The sequence below is a fragment of the Calidris pugnax genome, unplaced genomic scaffold (genome assembly GCF_001431845.1).
Source record: "Calidris pugnax isolate Ruff unplaced genomic scaffold, ASM143184v1 scaffold225, whole genome shotgun sequence".
In the NCBI taxonomy this organism is placed as follows: Eukaryota; Metazoa; Chordata; class Aves; order Charadriiformes; family Scolopacidae; genus Calidris; species Calidris pugnax.
This window is the reverse complement of record NW_015091072.1, coordinates 2,075,088-2,081,087: the sequence shown is the minus strand read 5'-3', so window position 1 is coordinate 2,081,087 and position 6,000 is coordinate 2,075,088. Positions and strand designations below refer to the sequence as shown.

At 43.2% G+C, this 6,000-nt stretch overlaps 1 protein-coding gene across 1 annotated transcript in view; it reads left to right on the top strand.

Annotated features, from left to right (window-relative positions):
• Window positions 1-82: 82 nt before the first annotated feature.
• Window positions 83-6,000, top strand: part of LOC106896894 (V-type proton ATPase catalytic subunit A) — a 27,952-nt gene continuing 22,034 nt past the window's right edge. Inside the window, exon 1 of the mRNA XM_014957177.1 lies at window positions 83-213. The gene's annotated coding sequence lies outside the window, so the exon portion shown is untranslated. The remainder of the gene's footprint in view (window positions 214-6,000) is intronic.

The following is a 6,000-nucleotide window of genomic DNA, read 5'->3' as shown; positions in this document are numbered from 1 at the left end:
CGCCACGTGGTGCGGGGCTGGCCAATCGCGCGCGCCCCTGCCGGCTCGCGCGGGCGGCCGAACGCGGACCGGGGGGGGTTGAAGCCGTGCCCGGAAGTAGGCGCGGCGCATGCGCGCGGGGGGGCCCCCCGGCGTCAGCTGATCGAGCGCCGCCTCTGCCGCCGCCGCAGGAGAAGGGAGCGGGGTCTCAGGTCGTGCCGGCGCTGGCCGCAGGTGAGGCGTCTTTTCCCGCCCTGTCCCTGCCCCGCGCCCGTTCGCCGCCTCCTCTCCCGAGGCGCCCCCGCCTGCTGCCCCGTTATCTCTTCGGGAGGGGCGACGGTGGCGGCGGCCTCCCCGCCGAGCCGCCCTCTGAGGGAGCGCACGCGGCCCTCCCCGCCGCCTCAACGGCCGCCCTCCCCGCCTTCGGAGAGTGGTTCTGTGGTGGGGCGGCAGGACCCGCTAAAGCGCCTCTGAGGGAGCCCGGTGGCTCCCGGGCAGCGGGCAGGGCCCCCCGGGCGGCCGACCTTCACCTCCCGTCCCGCCTGCTCCGGGCCGCGGTGAGGGTAGAAGGCTGAGCTGCGAGCGGAGGCCGAGCCTGCCCGCCTGTTCGGCTCCCACCGAAGGGAATTGTCCGCCGGGAGCTATTCGTTCTCCAGCGGCAAAACCTGCCGGCGGCGGCCGTGCCGCATCCCGGTCCGGTTTATCGGGGAGAAAAGGCCTGGAAAGCAAAGCAGCCCCTTGAGTGTAGGGTTTGACCGAATGAGGAACCTGCTGAGCGCTCTCAGAGACGCCCAAGGAGATATCGCAGGGATATGCCAGAATCCATTAACAAGAGAAGTGGTGACAGTGCCCGGTCACTCCACCATCTTGGGTGGGTGGAACTGAATTTTTCCAGGCCTTGCCGGTAGCCCTGTAGTGAGCGAGCGGCAAGGTTATGGAAGAGGAATGGTGCTACTGGCTTCTGACTGCAGCTCTTCCTTGGTAAAAGGGCCCACCTGTTGTTTTGCAGTTGAAAACTCTGATGGCAAATCAAATGCATTTCCTATTCCTGTAGCCAGTGACAAAATCTTGGTTTAGATGAAATGTTCCAAACATCACACTTAGAATTCACTTATAGACAAGAAAGAAATTTTAAGCGACTGGGTTCTGGATGATATTGTACACGTTACAGATAGCTGTGAGCATATGACACGTGTGTATCAAGATCTGTCCATTCAATGCAGTTGCCCAAAGTGATTTCTTCCTAAGATTTTACTAGCTTCCATCAGAGAATTTGCAATCCAGCTGGGAATAAAAGCAATTTGATGATAGTTTTATTCATTGTAATGCAATACTTCGGCAAAGTACACTGGCTATTTGATCTAGCATGGTATTTCAAATGCTAATACTACTTGATGAAGTAGAGAGGAGGTGGAAAAAGAGGAAAACCTGCTGACAGCATGCTAAAGGGGGTTTATTAGACTGCCCGTTCATAGCACTAAAGAGAGAACATGCCAAGTGCAGGTTGGCATTTGAGAGTGGAAGTTTGAGTAACTGAGGCAGATCCTCAGTTAATTGTAAGTTGTTGTATTTGTGCTGACTTTGTCACTTTGCATGTCTACAGCAGCTGAGTGGCTTCTCTATACAGTACTTTTAAAGGCCTTTTCAATTAGTAGCAAGGATAAATATTTAATAGTATGTACATTTTATTATTTTCTACTTAAGAATATGTGAAGTGAGATCGGTGTCTACAGGTCTTTGAATTACCAAAGAGATTGCATATTACTTTTGCTGTGCTTGTCAGTTTATGATGCCAAGTCTTCTTGAAAACAGTTTTACTCTCTCATGTGGGGGGAAAAAATAGGATTAAATTTATCACGGGGGGACAGAGCATGGGCTTAAGAAATAATAAACCATCATGGACATCAACTTGAGAGGATGAGGAAGGAGAAATTAAGGCAATGCTGGAAAATAACTGCTGGCATCAGCTGACCGTTTAAATGGGGGTTGAAGTCTTGTGTTGCAATAGAAACACAAGATCTCCATTTCCTGTAAATGCATCTTTTCCATTTTCCAAATCAAGAACTGTTTTCTACAGACAGTGCTAATATTAGGGTTGAGCCATGAATGATTAGTACTACTTGTTTAATGTTTATAGAGCATTAGCTTAAATTTAGCTTTTATTTTGGTCTGAGTATATATTAACTGATTTATACCTCACTAATCCTGACTTAGAAAGTCTGCAGCCTTCAGTGTGCTTCTTCTGTTTTCTGATTTTTTTCCCAGTATGACTTTGTGCATTTGTCTTCCAGGCTCACGTGGGTATTGCTATTGCACATTGTCATCCAAAGCCGCTATAGACCAGCAGATTACTAGATGAGGCCTCTGGAGATACATTTAGAGGCACTACTCTTCACCCCTTGTGTTTTGATCCCATAATACTGTGTCTTTGAATTCCTGAGCCCTGAAAATTCCTACTGATGTTTTTCCCTTGTGCTTTTAAATTGCTTGCTTATGAACTAAAGCTGTGTTCCTAATTGGACATATATGGCCTTTTAAAAAGAATAAAAGGACTACAGGATAAACCTAGTTGACATCTTTGGTTACTTTGGCATTGACCAAAAAATGTTATGTGCTATTGCTAGCCAAGTAATAGTCACTCTTTTTCTTTCTCTCTATTTTTTTTTTTAAAACCTACGTTGCCTGGATCTGAAATAGGTTTTCTTTCCTCCATACTTGTATCATTGGTTACAAAGAAAAGTTGGGGGGGACATTAGGCTTGGAAATATTGAGGTATTGTTGAACAATGGTATCCACATGATTTTTTTAGAATGGAACTATACCAAGGAAAACAGTGGATGTAGTCAACTGGAATATCATGCTAGTTCACTCTTACTCACCATCTTAAAACATGTGACTTCTTTATCCTTCCAGCTGGACAGAAAAAAATAGGGATCTACTCCAGCAGAGGAAGCGGAATGAATCTAAACTTTTCACCTTTTCTTCCTGTACAGATTAAGCCAGCAATCACCTAAAGGTCCAGCATGCAAAACTGGCTTAGACTGGATCTTCTGATTGTCACTGTTGTACCTTCTTTCATGTTCTGAAAAGGTTTTTTGTTCTTTTTGTTGTGTTCAATCCCTGCTCCTCTTTGAAAGTGGACTGCTAAGCTCATACTAAATTCTCGGGTTTGGTCATATGTCATGGCAATAAGTTCTACAATCTCATGTTTTTAGTTTGGTTACTTTATTTCATCTGTGCATTTATTTGTCCTGTTTTTGTCAAATCCTCCCAAAGTTAAACACCCGTACTTCTTAGAAAGATTGACCATTTGCTGTTTTTTAGACTTCTGTGTATTATAGAATCATAGAATGTGTTGCGTTGGAAGGGACCTTTAAAGGTCATAATAGTCCAACCCCCCTGCAGTAAGCAGGGACATCTCTAACTAGATCAGATCGCTCAGAGCCTCATCAAGCCTGACCTTGAATGTCTCCACGGATGGGGCCTCCACCACCTCTCTGGGCAACCTGTTCCAGTATCTCACCACCCTCATTGTAAAGCACTTCTTCCTAATATCTAATCTAAACCTACCCTGCTCTAGTTTAAAACCATCGCCCTTTGTGTTATCACTGCATGCCCTTGCAAACAGTCCCTCCCCAGCTTCCTTGTAGGCCCCCTTCAGATACTGGAAGGCCTCTATAAGGTCTTACACTGGTGCTATAACAAGCTTTGCCTTAAAATGTCTGTCTTTACTGAAATGATACACTTACTCTGAAAACCAGTAAGGTGTATATGAATACTGAAAGTCATAGTCTGACAGACTTTGTTACTATCACTTAACCAAATGGCAGATGGGGATCGGTTTTAGCTGCTGAATTTATTTTCTTGGTTCATCAGCTTGAATATGCCTCTGAGCTTGTGTAACCATAAATTTCAGTGTCACTCCTCACTCCCTTCAGAAATAATTTGTTTGACAGTGGTCTAATACATGCATGGTGCCTGTTGACAGTATTCAGTTTTGTCATAGCTTGCATTTTGGAGAGTCCATTGTGGATGTCCTAAAATGTTCAAATCAGAAGTAATCAAGAAGTACTAAACTTAGTATGGGAAGCTGCCATCGTGGCCACATTTTTATAAGGCTGGGCTTTTTGCATTAGCTGTCTGACATCTGTTTAATTTTGAGGAGAATAATTTTAAAGACCATTGCTGCCCGATGTTCTGAGACTTGTCCTGCTAAACAGTTACATGAACTAAAATGTCTGCCAAGAATAGGCCCATTGCAGATGCGAACGCTTAAGAGGAGTGGTGTTCCTTGAGGGTATGTCTCTTATGTGAAAATCTTATCACTGTCTTTCTTAATCACTTGGAGATCGCTCAAATTGCATGGATTCTCATGGCCAAGTTTAAATGTTGGTGCACTGGTAAGTTTCAGCTGACCAGTCTGTGCCCCTGAACTCTTTCTGTGAGATGGCAAAATGCCAAAAATCTGCAGTGTGAAGATGTGGTATTCCCCATCTTTAGGATGGTATAAGGTACACAAGCATGCTGGAGTTGTCTGTTGTTTTTTTTAAGACTACGGAAAAGATAGGTGGTCTGAATGTCTTTGCTACTGGTCTGCATTCTGTGCCCTAAGAATGAAGAGCAGTCCTGCTGTGGTTGGGATGGTCGGGTATGATGAAGGATAGAAAGGTTACGGGAAAAGGGATTAGCTTTAGAGAGAGAAAACTGTGCCTTTTTATTAAATAGTTGATTGTAGGTGGAGATAAGCCTTTTGGGTATGCAAGTTTCATTTACCAGTCTGCAGAATTACTTTTTAATATTTTAATCTAGCAAAGAAACTGCATCTTCCAAGAAGTTCAGTTAGTGGGACAAATATTTGGTTATTCTCATTATTACACCGTATGATTGTTTTGTTTGTGACTATGAACGTAATACCTTCAAAAGCAGCTCTTCAGAAAAAAACTAAAATGGTATTTTTGGCTAAACACAGATAAGATTGGTAAGGATTTCTAAAAAGGCAATTCTATTATGTGAATTTCTTCTAGATCCTTGAGGTCTTGAGGGTTTTTTATCGTAAGATAAATTTGCATCACCTTGTAGATATTCAGACAACCACTCCAATATGTAGTTTAAACAATGTTAAAATTTAATATGCTGGAGGGACTCTGGCTATTCTAAAGAAGCTGTAAATACTTCAGGTAATTGAATATAAAATCTCCAAATGTGACTTAACTTGCTTTAAAACATAAAGAAGAAGTTTTCCATTACAGGAAAAGTCGACCTCAACTTAATTTCCTTTTACTGGAATCCAATGCCATATGTGTGTTGTGATTCCAACCAGGTGTTTCATTATACCAAAGTGCTGTAAAAGAGTACTTCTATCTGCTAGGCGTATTAGATCTTTCTCAAAGACATTCATGCAAACGTGCTCTTCAAACTAGCTGTCAAATACCTCACATAATAAACTGAAGATTCCATAATATTTCTACTTTAAGGACTCCTCTGGAAGTTAAGTGTAATGATGAAATGCTTATTCAAACTTGTGCTCGCTATTTTAGCAATTAGATTTAGGGACAAGAGGTTGGGCAGCGGTGAGACTCATAGAGGAGCTGGTGTGTTTTAATGAGCCCATATTACTAATATGGTTCTGCATGTAAAACTGAGCCTGACTTACAAATCTAGAAATAGTTGTTTTATGAGATTGCACACCTTTTGTCCCTTAAACTAAGAATCTTTGGCTAGTTAGAAGTGACTGTACTGAACTATAGTCATTTGCTGCTATAATTGCTTACAGCTTTCATTTCATTTCATTGCTTACATTTCATTGTGATGTTTGTCATCTTAAAGGTTAGAGCAACAAGAAATATTTTGAGTGACAGTGCCACATGCACCTAAAGGTAGAGTGACTTTTGCTTAATAAAACCAAGGGTGGGTTTTAGCTTTGCAGTAATGATAGTGAGGTTAATGAAAATGTTGCTCATCTAGAAGAAGTGACTGAGCATTGCACTAAGCAGATGGTTGCAGAACTTTCCAGCCCCCAGC